The sequence below is a fragment of the Aotus nancymaae genome, unplaced genomic scaffold (genome assembly GCF_030222135.1).
Source record: "Aotus nancymaae isolate 86718 unplaced genomic scaffold, 86718_ANA_hifiasm-v0.15.2.pri h1tg000040l, whole genome shotgun sequence".
Lineage (NCBI taxonomy): Eukaryota > Metazoa > Chordata > Mammalia > Primates > Aotidae > Aotus > Aotus nancymaae.
In genome coordinates this window covers 44,662,955-44,679,976 of record NW_026988454.1, presented here as the reverse complement: position 1 = coordinate 44,679,976, position 17,022 = coordinate 44,662,955, and the positions used below count along the sequence as shown (strand labels likewise).

General features: G+C 36.1%; 1 pseudogene; it reads right to left on the bottom strand.

Annotated features, from left to right (window-relative positions):
• Positions 1-604: 604 nt before the first annotated feature.
• Positions 605-8,830, bottom strand: LOC105715656 (rab9 effector protein with kelch motifs-like; annotated as a pseudogene).
• Between the last annotated feature and the right edge of the window lie 8,192 nt (positions 8,831-17,022).

The window sequence follows — 17,022 nt, the reverse complement described above, 5'->3', positions numbered from 1 at the left end:
CAACCTCTGGCAAAGGAGGTGTTTTATCACTGTTGTAGAGTAAATTCTGTATCTAATTTTAAAAGTTTGAACATGAGATTCTATATATGGAAGTGAAGAAATTTATTTCACATATGTTCTCTAGAGGTATATTAATTTTAAAACAACTTTTGGTAATGTCCACAGGTCTCCAAAATTTCAAGTTTCATATTTTTAAAAACTCAGTATCTGCAAGTTTATACTTAAATTCAGTAAACTTCTTGATTTGTAAATATACTGACATTTTCTACTAGTCAGATAACTGAATGATTCACCCATATTGTTCACTTCTTATGTAAGTATTACGATATTATAGAATTATGAACTTATCACCAGTTTAGATTATAAGGTTCTTGAAAGATTCTTCTACCTTGTTTAATATATTTACAATACATCTATAGCTGATGATAGACTGCTTAATCTCTAAGAAATACAGATATTAGGCATAAAACATATTTTAAACTATGAAAACATCTTTTCCATTTGATGAATTATGCACAGCAAAACAAACTTGCCATATAACAATAAATAAATACTCATATAAGTACTATTTATATTGAGATCATTTATCATTTCTCGCTCCATATATCATATAGTATCTTATAGAATATTTTGACAATATATACTGAATAAAAGATTTCCAGTAAATAAGATTTACAAAGGCTAAGTCAGATAATAAGTTTTTAATTTTTGATGAGGGTAACAGCATTTTTTTAAAAAACTGGCCATCATAATGTGAAACTTGTCATATATGAAACCTTTTCCTTATGATAGTTCTTAATTTCTATAAAAAGAGTGAAAGGATTTAAATCTTGATTTCCAATAAATTGTCAGAAAACACTTTAATTTATTAAATTAGTATTTTTCTGTGGCTTTTTGGTAATCGAATAATTCAACTTTATTGGTGGTATTACATGGTCTCTTAGGCAAATGATTATCAGGATTTTTAAACTTAATGATTCGTTGTTCAAAATTTGCTGTTTGTAGCCAAGTAAATTTCAAAACAAAACATAATAACAGAGAAAGCTCTATTTTAACTGTATTTTACATTTCTTTCTCTTCTTAAAACGGAGTTTTGCTCTTGTCACCCAGGCTAGAGTGCAATGGCATGATCTCGGCTGACTGCAACTTCCACCTCCCAGGTTCAGACAATTTTCCTGCCTCAGCCTCCCAAGTAGCTGGGATGACAGGTACGTGTCACCTAGCCCAGCTAATTTTTATATTTTCAGGAGAGATGGGGTTTCATATGTTGGCCAGGCTGGTCTCGAACTCCTGTCTGCAGGTGACCCACTTGCCTCAGAATCCCAAAGTGCTGGGATTACAGGCATGAGCCACTGCGCAGGCCTATTTTACAATTTCTTACATATGTGCTAATGGTTAAGAGACTGCTAAATTAAAATTTTTTTTTTCTTAAAAATTTGCCAAGAGGGCAGATTTTCTGTTAAATGCTCTTATCAAACAAAACAATAGCAACAAATAAAAAGGTATGAGGAAGCTTTTGGAGGCAATGGGTATGTTTATAGCATAGATTGTGGTGCTGGTTTCACAGTGTATACTTATAGTCTAACTCCTCCAGTAGCGTACGTTAAATATGGACAGCTTTTTATATATAAATCATACCTCAATAAAGTGGTTTTGAAAGATAAAGCAGATTTTCCCAAGTACTCCATTTTTCTATTATTTTTTAGAAGATTGTTAATTGCCTTAATACTCTTGATACAATTTTTTAAAATACCCATCTCTCAAAACAAAATAATTGAAATACTGTGATTTGTCCTACAAATCCAAGATTTCAGATTTGCGCCAGAAAACCAGCGTGGTGTGAACTAGTAAGGAATTGCAGGCAGCAGAAATGGAAGTACTGATGGCGATTTTCTTCTTAGTGTCAAGCAGTGTCATTTACATGCTAGGTAGTTTTACTGTCAACACGTTAATGACAACTTAAAAGTCTATTATGTGAGGACACTAGACCAATGCACCTTTGCTTCATTCTATACTACACTATATCTCACTCAATACTACCGAGCCTGCTGAGAGAGGGCCTGCCAGGCACACTGTTTGCCATGGCGCAGTTTTTATCACTCGTATCAGCACTAAGGATATAAGCATATGTTCCTTTTCCATCTTCCTCCATCCCACTTGCCATATCTAGATAGTGCCTGTTATATATATCCATACTGAGTCATCTATGATAAATGACCTTGAAGTATTCATCAGGCTTTTTTGCAGCAAGAGGAAGATATTCAATTGAATTTAGGCAAAAAGAGAGAATTTTTGACTCCTGTAACTAACTATAAGTACAGAGGTGTACCCAACCTTAGAAAAAGGGAGTTCAGGCGCTTTAATAATGCTGTTGTGTTCTAATTATATTTCTTTTTTTTTAATAAAAATATAGGTTTTATTAGTCAACTACAGTCACAATACAATCATCATAGATTTCCCCTTCTGTACTCATCCCACCAAACACAAAACAGAGCAGTGTATCAGCCTGGCTTTCCTCGTGTGAGTCACCACTGTGGGTCATTACTGTGTCAGCTGAATCTCCTGAATCTCCTTCCTCAGCTTCATGATTCAGAGTGAGAGAATTGGAATCTTCCTTCTCAGAAGCACACGTCACTGGCCATGGAATGATACACATGGAATGGTCCAATCGTCCAGGGGGTAGAAAAGTATCAAACTTAAGCGAAGTCCAATGCTGCTTTTCCGTGTGGTACTGGTACATTGTGTCCAGTGCTCCTGCAGGAGTCATTCCACCAAAGATGCACAAGTGTTTTCGCAAGGCCACAGCTGAGTGGGCAGCACAGCCTGCTAGAGCAGCCCCAGTGGGACTTAGTTTCTGCACTTTCATGTCACTTATATCAATGCATTGGAGATTAACATAGAATTTGTCTATTGCCAAGCCTCCATGGATGAAGAGATTTGTCCCTGCTGCCACCATCACATGAACATGCCGGGGAGATGGAGGATTTCCAAGTGTCTCTGGCTGTGGCCAGGTCAGAGTGTTTGCATCAAACACATGCAGCTTCACGTCCTGCACAGGCTAGACACCTCTCTCTCCAACCCCAAGGCATACGGTTGGTTTCCGACAGTTGCCGATGATGTGTGGAATGTTCTTGGGGATGGTAGAGGGCTGGTCACTTCTGTCATGGTCCATGTCCTGGTTTCAGGATTCAGGACTTGTAGACAATTTCGATTTCCTGATTGGTTGGCACCTCCAAATACCCAGATACTGTCAGGTGTGCAGGGGAGAATGAAGCTAGCATGTTCATACCGGGGCAAGAGGTCCTTGCAGGTAACTAAGCCCCACTGGTGTTTTCCGAGATCCATGGTGTGCACATCTGAGAAGTTTCTGTTTGGATTTGCTCCCCCAACAGTGAAGACCTTCCCTCTCTTGGCATTACCAACTAGGGGTAAATATGAACAGCTGTGGCCAACTCAAGCACAGGAGCTGTCTCCAGGGAGAGTCAAGGTGTAGCACGCTGCTTTCCTGGGCTTGTCTCCAGGTTCCAAGACTGGCAGCTGCTTCATGGTGTCCTGCGGCGACTTCTGACTGTATTTCTTGTCTCTCAGTGTCTTTGTGGCCTTATGTGTGGCTGCTTCCAGGAGCTCAGGCTTTGTCAACAGGATTCATACTCTTTTCCTTTGTTCAGCTTGTCCTTGCGTAGCTTGACTTGTCGCACTAGGACCAAGTATATGACAAGCAAGATGGCCACCAGTAACCCCAGACTTCTTACTCTTAGCGTCAACATTCCACCCCATAAGGGGAAAGAGTGTTGCCTCCCAACAGTCGCAGCAAATTATTTTGGGGATAATTTGGTCTGCCTGACCTGAGACACGCTCCTGCCACTGAACTGTCTAGCTGTAGAAAGAAGACACATTGATTGGTCATGACTGAGACTTGTTCTCTCAGCTGTGGCAAGAAATGGAGACCTGGCCCCATCTGAACCTGGTGGAATTCAACTGAAGGAGAAGGATTAGTGTAAGGCCGGTGCCTCCTTGGGAGCCGAATGGACATGCCCTTCTCTCTTCGTGCCTAAAAACTACATCATCATACTGAGCACATTGCTCAGCATTTGCCCTCTACACGCAGGCTCCCCTTGCCCATGTCCGCATTCCAATCTCAGTCCTGCACCTGCCATAAATTTTGAAAAGGGCCTGCCAAGAACCTGCCCTATGGTAGCTCCCCCGTACATCCTCGGCCAGCCCCTCGTCCGTGCTCAATCCCTTCATACCCAATGGAAATGCCCCCGCTTTGTTCACCTCGCCCGTCCCCAGTCTTTTAACACCCAATAGAACTACCTTGTCTTTGTTTCCCCCGCAGTCAATCAGCCACTTCTACTCCCTATAAAACCCCACGCCCCAAGAAGAGAAGCGCGACTTCTCTGGCCCCTTCTCGGACCATAGAACCTCGCCCGGGAGCCGAATAAATTGGCTTTTAATTTCCTCACTCCGGTCTCTGTTTCCTCATTGAGCTCGGCGGAAAGTCTAACATTAAGTCTAACAATTAGAGATCTAGACTTATCAAAACAGTCAATCAACAAAAAGAGGCAAACACCTTATTTTTCTGAATTTTAAAAACCTTTACGAGGCTGTTCACACTCATTAAAGAACACATGACCATAATGATAATAGTGAAAATTAAGCAATGATGAATAGTCTCTCTATATGGTCTTATATGTGAACATTTCCATATTAAGAAAAAGAAGTGTCTTTGTTTCTTAAGAGCCGGTGCTCCAAGATGGAATAGCATGACTTATAACCCTAAATATCTACTCTCATGACTGACACCACCCAAGACCCAGGGAATCACTTCATACACATCCTTTCCAATATTCTATGTCCTTGAAAGAGAAGGCAGCTGTATTTAAATGCCACAAATGTTTGTGGGCAGTTTCCTTGCCAGTTTCTGAAACAAATAATGCTTTGAGTGGAGGGAAGATTTGAGCAGGGGAATGATTTAGCTAAGATAAAAGACAAATTAACTTGTCAAATGACTTCTCACAGACAAAAAGATGCAGTAGATTCTTGCATTATAAAAGATCACTTCCCATAAGATTGTTTCTTGCTTCATTTCATGTTGCAGTTTGTGGTTCCAGTATTAACCACGAATCATAATGACATTCACAGCAGTTGTACCTGGTGGCATTTTTAGATAATTAAGCCATTTACGTTACTTCTAGACATAACATGAATTGTGATACCAGTTCAACCAGCTGAAAATTGAACACAGGAATTGTGAATAGTTTTAATTTTATTAACAAATACAACAAGATTTATGGAAATTTTAAAAAATTAAACAAAAATTTAAGTACTACATTTTAAATTTGTATTTGTTTTATAATTTTAAAAACTAATGATGAATATTTTATAAGATAATTTTTTGAAAACATAAAAAATTATTTAATTTTTGAATTCTTCTTTTTTTTTTTTTTATTTTTTTTAATAAAGACGAGCTTTCACCATGTTGGTCAGGCTGGTCTTGAACTCCTGACCTCAGGTGATCCACCCACCTTGGCCTCCAAAGTGCTTGGATTACAGGCATGAGCCACCATGCCTGGCCTCTTGAATTCTTTACATTAAGTTTAATTTGCTTTTTTGATGAAACTGTATTCAAGCTTTGCATACAATGAATATGATTACATATTGTCTTTTCATCTTTTAGAATAATTGCTGCAATAGATCTCAAAATACATAAAAAATATTGATTATTATAAAATAATTATTTTGCTAAAATGAAGGCAAGAACATATTTTGTGTAATAAGTCATAAATTAAGCTTGTCTTTATTACTGATCCATACACTGATCATACATCAACAGTACAACCAGACATGTGCAATAATAACTAAATTCTTTTGTCCTTGATATCTTGCTAGTTTTCAGCCTTATGAAATCATAGTCTTTGGATTTTGTCATTAGGAAGGTGTATTTGTCAAGTCAGGGAGATAAGACATATGTTTAATGGTATGTGGGCCTCATTTTTTCCCCTCCTCTGGGCCCTACTGATGTTAAAGGAAGAACTAAATGAAGACAAGAAACTGGTCTAAACCAGGATGTTGTGAGAGAATTTAAGGTTTTGATAAAAGCAGCCTGTAGTCTCAGGCAAGGCCAGTGAAGACAGAAAACTGCAGACAAGAGTTAACTGATGAGTGGGAGAACAAGGGAAGACTTCAAGACTAGTTTTATGCTGAAAAGTTTGGATTTTGAAGCTTTGCCTTTTCTTTTGGATTGCTTGAGTTACTCTGACTTTTTCTGTGTTTTCATGCCAATTATGCTGTTATTTTCAGTCTTTATTAGCTGGCATATATATCACCTCATAATTCCAAATAGATATCTTTATCTATTGGATAAATTTATCTTTAGTGGGTTCAGGTCTTTGTGTGAAAATTTAGGTATGTAATAAATTCGTATGTATTATGAATAAATACATATGTGTAATTAAATTTTTTCTTCTAGTCTCTAGAAGGTATCATAAAATTGATGTCAATCAGTCCCATTTAATCTAAATTAACTCAGAATTTTTATTCTTCACCTCTGCATGCCTGTTTTCTCATCTATAAAGTGAGTTCTATAGCGGTACTTCATCATAGCTTGGTTGTGAGAATTAAATGTGTTAATATATGTAAACTACACAAAATGTATAAACTGCACGCCTGGTCCCTATAAAAATGTATGATTCTATTCTTACGGGCTCATCCTTCCTGTTGTCCCTGTATTCCAGGTGATGGTGATGGGTTGTGAGGAAGCCAGGTACTGTGGGTGCATCTTCTTGATTTTCATCGTCTATGCATGCAGGCATCTATGCTGAGAAGTCTCCTTCCTTTAAAGTTTCCACATAGTTACTACACATCCTGTCTACAAGACCCTTCTGGTTTCACTTTACACTTAGTTATTTTCACACTTTTTTTGAGCACATAAAAAACATTTGGCTTGGAAATTCTGTGTCAGAGGCATCTATTTAAATAATGCAAATAGAACCCTCTATTCTAATGCTCTGCTGTGGTGCAGAACTCACCAAAGCTTTCCGCCTTCCACTCTACCTGGGAACTGAGGTACAAACGCTTCAATCCTCAAATCCTTCCAAATTTAAGAAGGATTTCTACTTTGTACACTTACTTCAGCACTCAGCCTGAGGAGGGAGGCCGGCGAAGGACTCTGGGGCTCCTCAGGGCCTTGCTAGCTCCGAGGCTCTCTCGCTTCCTGCCCGTCTCCCTCCTTGCTTTCCTCTTATCCCTCTGCCCCAACGTATGTCATCTTTACTTCCTCCTGATCTTATAAAATCGGAGCTGGAGGACTGGCTTTTAGGTCGGCAGACATTCTCTCAGGCCCAATGTTTATATCTCTGGCTGCCCAAACCCAAATGCTTTGCCTTCTGTAACTGAAAAACCACCACCCACCCCAGCTTTCCACCCCTACCCCCACCACCACTTCCTGATTTTCTTTGTTAGCAAACCTCCCCCGGCAACTTTTCTAATGTACTAATTTGATTAAGGAAAAGGCCAAGGAGCAAACATAAAAAAATCAGTGATTTATATTTCAAAATGTTCTTTTGTTCTAGTAACTCTGTGTTCTAAGAAAGAAAATTGACTTCTCATCTAGATGTGTTCATCCTTGCCTGCGGTCTTTAAAAGGATGAGAACTAGTTTTTCTGTACAGAATCTATTTCACAAAAATAGTACGTCCTTCACCACGCATGCATGCACTCTGTGGTTCTATGGGTAATATTTCCTATCCCCTCTGCAGGGTTAAACCTAAATAGTGGGTTACATCTGCAATGCCCTTGGCTAGAATTGTCCACATTTTATAGAGAGAGGCTTTCTTTCCTCTAAATGCTGACCTAAGCCATTCCCATCCGCCGCCTTACCCTCCTGGAGATATTGGCATGATGCTGGCTGAAGTTCTCCTTCAGGAATAAGCTCTGAGGAAACCTCTTGCGGAAGGGGCGAAGAGTTGGTTTTTCTTATAGAAAGAGTCTCCTGGACGTTTCTCTAAGCTAGCACACTTCTGAAAGCGAAAGGGGACACTATTAATAATTACGCAAGGACACCATGTGTGAATTCGAATACTCCCCAGCAAAGTAAGCTTTGTGGCTCTACTTAGAGTTCACAGACAGTGTAGTCTGTTTCCCAAACCAAAGTTTTAGCCATATCTACTCTCTCCACATTGCTGTCGCCTAGTCTTTTGCCATCACCCGCTTAGTTCAAGAAGTTATTAGTGAAACTGAGGCTTGCATAGGGTTAGTGGTCTCTCTCTGATTTGTGGAGTCCACTAAGCCTGTGTGTCCATAGTTTTTTGCTGTGGTTTCTTTAAGAGTCTCAGCTGAAGACAACATGCTGCTTTCATAAAGGCAAAGCAAAAGAAAGATGCTTACTCTAGACAAAATGCTTAGCAGCTCTCTGAAAAATGTCTCTCTGCAACACTAACCGATTCTCTCTGGCTTTGTAATGAAATCTCAACTCCTCTTCAAAAACAAGCTCTGCCTCCCAGCCTGTGCCCAGGCCACTGTTTCTGGCAGCCCTGCAGGGTAACTGGGACTCTCCTTCTCACTATGCTTTTGTAGATATCTGTTTTGGAAATTCAGAACTTAAAGAATGGGCTTTAAAGCTAATTTTTACCCTTCCCTAAGTGTCCTCCTCTGATTTAGCAAATTGAATCTTGGCAATTTACAAGGCTCTGCTGACTCTTGTTTCTTTCTTTACACAGATTTCCTTGCATCTACTCAGAATATTTAAAGCATTCGGTAATTTGCTCACACTCAGTCTCATCTCTGTCCACTGGTTTATCTAGAGCCTGTGTTGACTTTGGAGTCTGCCTCCTCCCCAGGTTCTCTCCCATCTGTCACCTCGAGGTGACTTGCTGTGGTGCACGTATTTGTCGTGGATGGGCACTACACAGTGGGCGCTGTCACTGCAGTGTCGTCCAGGTCCTTGGCATTTTGAAAGAAGAATTGGACAAAACGCCCAACAAAACAAAGAAGGAATGAAGCAACAACAGAACGAAAGCAAGGATTTATCGAAAACGAAAGTACACTCCACAGTGTGGGAGTGGACCCGAGCAGACGCTCAAGGGCCTGGATACAGAATCCTCTTGGGTTCAGATACCTAACTAAAGTGGTACACAACTTTTGGCAGGAGAATTGATTGAATTGTAATTCCACTTAGCATACTGTAGAGACTAAGGGAAAAATCTGGGTTGGAAGAGGTAAATCAGTATTTCTCTCTTGGAATTAAATTTGACATGTGTATTATATATTCAAGATGGGTACAGGCAGACTTTTGAATATAGCAGTCTGGAGTTCATAAGAGAGGCTTATGGTTAAGATATACATTTAGGAGAAACTAGAAGATAATGATTGATCTTTAAAGCCATGGGACTCTTTCTTGACACCTCCCTTTCTATATGTGGGACAGCATCAGATGCACTGGGGCTGACTATGAATCACCAAAAAGATGACTGAGGACTAAGTGTTATGATACTACTATAAAGTTCCTTTCTGGCCCTTGGCCCCTACCCTTTCATGTCATCCCCTGTCCTCAGATATTAGATGAAATGTCGTAGAGGACATTTTCATCACTGTTAAGAAGTTCCCTCATGTTCCTTTCAAGAATAACTGAGTAATTAGGCCGGGCCGGTGACTCACACCTGTAATCCAAGCACTTTGGAGGCCAAGGTGGGGGGATCACCTGAGGTCAGCAGTTCAAGATCAGCCTGACCAAAAAAAAAAAATAGAATTGAGTAATTAATATTTAATCATTGTAAAATATTCCTCTTTGTCTCTAATAAGGTTCATTGTCCTGAAGTCTACTTTATCTCATAATATAACCATTTCAGCTTCCTTGTGATTAGCATTTGCATGATACATTTTTTCATCCTTTTTTTTTTTTAACATATGTGACTTTATATTTATAGTAAATTTCTTGTAGACAGCATAACTTGGGGCCTGTTTTTTACTTTTTTTTTTGCTCTTTGATTTCTCTTTGTCCTATCCATCTGTTCTTTGCTCTTTTTTCCTTCTGTTCCTGCCTTCTTTTGGATTAATTGAATTTTGTTTAGCATTGTAATTTATACCCACTTTTGGCTTATTAGCTATACTTCCTTTCATTTTATTTTGACTATAAAAAATATGACTGGGGAGTGATTTACATTGTAAAACTAGTCCTTTATAAGTGGTTCTTTTTTACACACAGTAAATATCTTAATTTGCTATAACATTATACTGAATTTAAATGAGATTTAAATTGACAATGTTGTTATACAATAATGGTCAAAATTGATATAATAAAAACTGAAAAATGCTAGAAATGAGAAAATGGAGTTTTTTGGGGAATTAATCCATAAATTAATTGGCTTTGTTAATATACCACTTGTTTCAAAATTGATGTGAATAATAAAATGATTCTTTGATGAGCATTTTCTGTGATGTTGACTAGAGCTATTTTGTTAGCCATAAATATTTAAAATAAAATGGTGAATTGAGAATATCACTATTATATATAGTAATATATAACATAATATGTAATAGTGATATATCACTATTAGAACTTAAATGAATGCTTTGCAGCTTTGTAGGTGATCAGCACATGTTCCTCATTAACTAATCAGATTTTTATTAAAATTCATGTCAAAGCAAGATTTATGAGACTTCCAGGTTAAAGTTAGCTTTATTTAACTGTGAACTCAAACATAGCTATTTAGTTCTGTCCCTCTTCCCCAATTCTGTCTTTTAAAAGTTTAAAAATATTTTCTATCTCAAAGTTTTATTTTGGTAGAATTGTTTTGTTTGCTTTGAACTTGAATCATGAGAGCATCTAGATGATTGTTTCATGAAGTATGAGATAATGCTTTCCTACAAGGTGACTGTTAACATAAACAGGGGAAGCTCTCTTAACTCATCTGACTGGGTTTCTATGAGGTTAAATTTGAAAATGAACCAAACCATTTATTAATACCAAAGAACTCTAGGACATTAGAGAAAGAAGAAACCTAAGAGATGATCCAGAGTAACACTGTGATTTTCAGACTACGACTTATATGTTAAAGTGCTAGGTTATCTAAAGATATACTCTGTGGTTTGAAACTGGCCAGGCTTGATCATTTATGTAAAGATATAACCTGTATTTTGAGCCTGGCCAGTAATCTTTCAGAGTCAAAACAAGAAAATCTTCTCATAATAGGATTTCAATATAGGGCAGTCAAAGATTATTATATTAATTGTTCTAAGTACTAGATCCAAACAGACTTATGATTAAAAATGCTAATCCTGGGTTGTGGTGTCTGCTTCATTTTAGTTTTGTTTTAATTATTTTGAAACCCATGGCTATCTTGAAGAGAGTAAAAGAATTGATAACGCATACTTAAATGTAGACAATAAGTATTTTATTGAAATAAATACCAAATTTTGGAATAAATGACATCAAAACCTCATGGTCTCTAAATGAGAAAATTCCATATAATAACAATTCAATTCTTTCTGCAAAAGAAATCAATTTTAACTCAATTCTGGTCTGTTTTTGAAGCTTTAAAAAGAAGATGTTCAAAGGAAATCATGAACTGTTTCATTTATGACCCATCCCCTTTTCTTCCTTTGATGCTACAAGTCAAAACAATGGCAATTTTGAGCATGGCTTATGAAACCGAATACATCTTCCTTGCCCACATCCAAGATCCTTCCCTTTGGAAAGGGATGTGTTTGTGTTTGTGTTTATCTTTCCTATGAGTTGATGATCATTGCCTAAAAGTGTTTGCCATTGTTCCGAATCTGGACTTAATTCTGAGGATTTTGAAAAATGATTTGACAGCAAACCTTGATCATGTCTCAGACAGCAGACTATCAGACTTTACTAATTTGCAAGAGAAATATAATTGTAGAGTTAATTGGTTTACCAAGTCCATTGCCTAATGCAGTTTCTTCCTGTGGATAAGTAACATGAAAACATTATAATGAGAATGCCAGTTGACTGATTTTCAAAGAGAAAAATCTTTTTTTATAGGCACGTGTAATAAGAACAAAATGAGTCACAGCTTTTTCAAAACAGTGGTAATGTTGTTGTATGTTCATTTGTCATCTCAATGCTACAATGAAAAATACTATGACCAGTCGTACTTCTTACAATGTTATAGACATCTTTTTCTCTGATTGAATGTTTATTGAATTTTTCCCTTATGTTTTATGTTTATTGATCTGAATTATATATAATTCAAAATACTGCTAGAATTAGAAAGTTTAGGACCTTTTCTCATTAAATCAGTTGGCATGGCATTTTGATCTCTATCTATATATAGATATAGTGAGTTTAGATAGATAGATATCTATAGCTATAGCTTATTTTCAGTGAATGAAAGATTTCCTTAATAATGCTTTTGTTTATTGGATATATTTTATATTCTTGTAGTTTTGATGCCATTGTTGGTAATATGTACTTCGTAGGCTGTCTATTCTGTCTTGTCTAATATTTTTATTTTCACTATTTATAATGTCTCTGCATTCTGAAAATTCTCTTCAAACAATGTCATTCTACTCATTACTGTCTCCTATGTTGATCTTATTCCTTCTATTGAATTATTAGTTTTCTTGAATCTTTTCATTACCTCAGCTTATTTTTTAATTTCATCCTCCCACCACTCCTTTTCATCTGACTCATTTTTAAAATTTCAATCTGTTTGCTTCTTAGTAATCCTTGCTAGTATGTCATAGAAGCCACTTCTACCTACCGATATGCCAAAAAAGACTTTTTTTCTTCTTTTTGCTTTGATAATTTTCCAAGAATATATTCTTATTCTCTGTCTTCAAGATAATGTGTCCTCTGCTAGTTTATTGTTTTTGTAGATGTGGCCACAGATTTCATGCTGGATTTGATTATTTTCTGCCTCTCTTATTTAAGCAAAGAGAATATTTATTAAAACATGAAATTTTATTACAAACAATAGAAATGAATCTTTTTTTCTCTTTTCCTCAACCAGCTGCCATATGGTAACTGGTAGAGTTCTCCTCTCAAATATTTAGCTAAAGAATAGGTTTACGGGATCAGCTACCAGTTTCAAAACAGCTGTGAAATGAGTTGGGATACTTTCCACACTCATTGCCTACTTCCCCGAGGCTTTTTAACATATTGTATGCATATTCATCAGTTGCTGCTTCAAGTGGTTTTTAAGTATTTGTTTAAGATGACAGCAACTTTTATGTAAGTGCCACACTTCTTAGGGTACAATATGCTACTTCCAGTCCTCTCTAAGGAGCGGTTGAAGAAAGAAGAAAGACTGTGCAGGAAAGAAGGAACAGAACTGTAATTACCTAAAATGTAGTGTTTCTGTTTGCGATATCCAAGGAAAGATACATTGCCAGATTTCTGGTTGGCGCAGACCTAGCATTTCATATCCTGGAGGTAGAGTAGATCAAAGACTTTACTGTTTTATTTTAGGTCTTAAAGTCCATACAATTTTAGATGGTAAAGAGTATATAACCCACCAACATACCCATTCATAATAAAAATAAGTAGGGAAGTAGGAATTTCAGGGAAAGGTTTTACTATTAAAAAAAGATTTTCTATAGAAAATTAACATCTAGAGATGATGTAAATAGGTGAACATTAGAAGCACAGAGATGGTATTCCATTTAGGTGGTGAAATGTTCATTAAGTGGAGTAGAAAATATTATTATCTACATATTTTAGTGAATTTGAAACCCTACTTCTTACGATATACAGAAATCTACTCCAGCAAGTTAAGGGTTCAAATGTTAAAACTTTAAATCAATTGGTAGCCAGGCATAGTGGCTCATACCTGTAATTCCCCCACTTAGGGAGACAGAGGTGTGAGGATAGCTTAAGCCCAGGAGTTTGTGACTTGCCTGGACAACACAGCGAGACTCTTTTCTCCACCAAAAGGAAACAAAAAGAAGAGAGAGAGAAAAAAAGTGCTTGGTAGAAAATATAAGTGAATATCATTTCGACCTTGGGTAAGTGGTTTCTTTAAATAAGATACAAAACATATTGGCCATAACATAAAATAGTAATAAATTTGGCGATATGAAATGTAAGAACTTTTGGACATAAGAAGCTACATTAAAGAAAGTGAAAGTAAGTTACAAATTGGAAGAATATATTTATGACTCCCACACTACAAAAATTAGGATCAATAATACAAAATAAGAAAAACACAACCAACCTATAGGAAAATGGACAACAGAACAGACATTTCACAGAGGAAGAAATCATAGGCCAATAAACACATGAAAATATGTTCACTTCATTCATGATTAGGAAAATACAAGTCAAGAAAGACTTGGATGTCATTGTATATGCATCTGATTGACCATCATTGAAAATTCGCCAATATTAAGTGTTGGGGGAATATGTTGATCCACTGGTGAGAGTATAAATTGGTGAGTCCACTTTAGAAAACAATTTGGCATAACCTTCTGAAACTGAAGATTAACCTATGACCCATCAATGACCCATCAATTTCAATTCAAACTATGTACCCAAAATAAACTGTTGCACATGTAAAAGTTAATTTCTAGCATATTATATAACAATTTAAACATTTTATGAAGATTAAAAACCTATATTAGTATATATGTTTTAAGAAAATATGTAGCTGCACTGAACTAAATACAAGCAGAAAAACAAATGATGAACATGAGATTCAGGAAGAGGCTTACCTTGAGTGGGAGAAAGTAAGAAAATGAATGCAGGAATGTTTTCAAAGTCCTAGACTTTGTTTTGAAAGGAGGATTCACATGTATGTGTTTATTACATTAATGAAAATAATTATATAATTAACCAAGTAAATGAAAATTGGACCTGCGTGGACAAATGATAAGATTATGACACTAACCAGGGAGTATGATTAATATAACTTTGTGCCCCAGAGAATGAGCATTTTCTCTTAAAGAAGGAGCTATATTATATCAGAAAATACTTTAATAAGCAATTACTGCTGAGTCATGGATTAACAGGTGTCAAGGACATAAAAGACATGGCTAAACTAGTCTGGATTTGAAATGAGTTGAGATTTCATTGTTGGAAACAATGGAGGAAGGAATGAAGATATCACCATTTGAACAGGTTTTGTGTTTTTGCAATATTAAGTGTGCCTTTCTAAAACTTCAGGAAAATATGCCAGATTCAAAAATGCCTCCTGTCAGGTGGTTTCTCTGTGGAAACAAAGGAATGACACAGTGTCCCACATCTGCTTATCATAGTACGAAGCAGCTTGAGCGCATAAGGATAGAAAGGTAAACCATACCCTGACATTCTCCATTGGTAGCAGCAGCAGGAATCTGGAAGTGACTCATGAAAACTCACTTCAGGGTTTTAAAGATACCATGATGATGACATGGATTTTCAAGGGAAATTCAAGGTTTCCCAAATAATGTTTTCTATCAACTTTTAATTTCCTTTTATATATTACAGATTATACTATGTATAAAAGCAACTTATCAAGACTCAATAGTCTTCAAAAATTGCTGCTTACTATAATTTATAAATGATATATTTGTAATGTAATTCATAACATAATTTATGAAATTATGTTCTATTGTAAGCTCTATTTCTAAAAACCCATAAATAGACAAAGTGCATTATTACATATGTTTATGTAGCATCATTTTACTTTTCTTCAATGATTAGCACTTTCTTGTAAGTACCAGAGAGGCAGAAATAAATGCATTCAGAAAATGTATTTAGTTTCAGTAACACCTTAACTTACACAGAATCTCTCATATTTACTTATGTCTACAAATGTTATTTTTAAGATATTAAATATTTCCAAAAGGATAGAAAATTAATAGGCTGAGCAGAAAACTTATGAAATGCTGGCATTTTTTTGAGTCCCAAATGGAGACTTATCTGTCAACAAATTGAGGAGTACAAACATTTGTAAAGTCATTCTCATATTCTTAAAAACAACAGCAAAAATAATGTAATCCTAATGGTTTCAACTGATCTGTTCAGTTTAAAAAGTTGCTTTATGGTAAAAGAAAAAGTAAAATAATGCCCCAATTTTATTTTGTTTTAATTGTATGTCAGTAACATTCAAACAAAGGCTGATAATACTATGTTTCCAATCAGCTATTGAACGAGAAATATCGCAGATTTCAATGGCCTGCTTGTATTTTACAATGATGTTATTGATCAAACCATATCAATAGCTTTTTCAACAAATTCGTTTGCTAAAAACGTATTGCAAAGACTTAAATTAAAGTTGAAAAATATTTACATGAGGATTCTCTTTTTTTTTTTTTAATGAGAATAAATATATTTCATTAATCTGGAGGCCCAAATGAACCAGAGGCTCTCTTGGAAGAAGACTTTTTAATGTCCTCAAGCATGTTCCCATAAGAGTTAATAGACAGTTGATTAATCCTTGTGGATCTTGGAAATTTATATTATGATTGGGGATAGTCTTAATTGTAACACAGAGTTTTTCATGTTAACATTGGTTTAATGTATTTCATCTTTAGGGTAGTTATAGGTCATATTTCTTCCTTACTATGTATCATCACAAGACACCTTAATCTGATAATGGAGTCATCTTGGCCCAAGTCACACACCGTTTCTATGATCACAGTAGGGTCAAGAAATTAGTAGTAGCATCAGTGGTCTTGTAGTCCTACTTGTACTTAGCACTGAAGAACTCTTAGAATCTAAATTTACTAATATGATTCTGACAAATTGGAATGCACTAGTTTATAAGTTATAAGGCATTAAATGTATTACATACATGGAATTTCAACTTAAGATTTTGTTTTACAATACAAAGTTCAGGCTTACCCCCAGACTGCCTGTATCAAAATCTTGATAAATTTGAAATCTGCATGAATATAAATCTTCCCAGATGATTCTAATGATTGTCCAGTTTTAGGTACTACTATAGAATATTTCCAGACCTATACAATCTCTATCGTTACTTTATTCTCCCCTTTTAACGAACACATTTAAAACATGCTCATTTATCTCTGTGTGATGGATGGGGTGTGGTAGATTGACTTATCTGATTTATGCTCT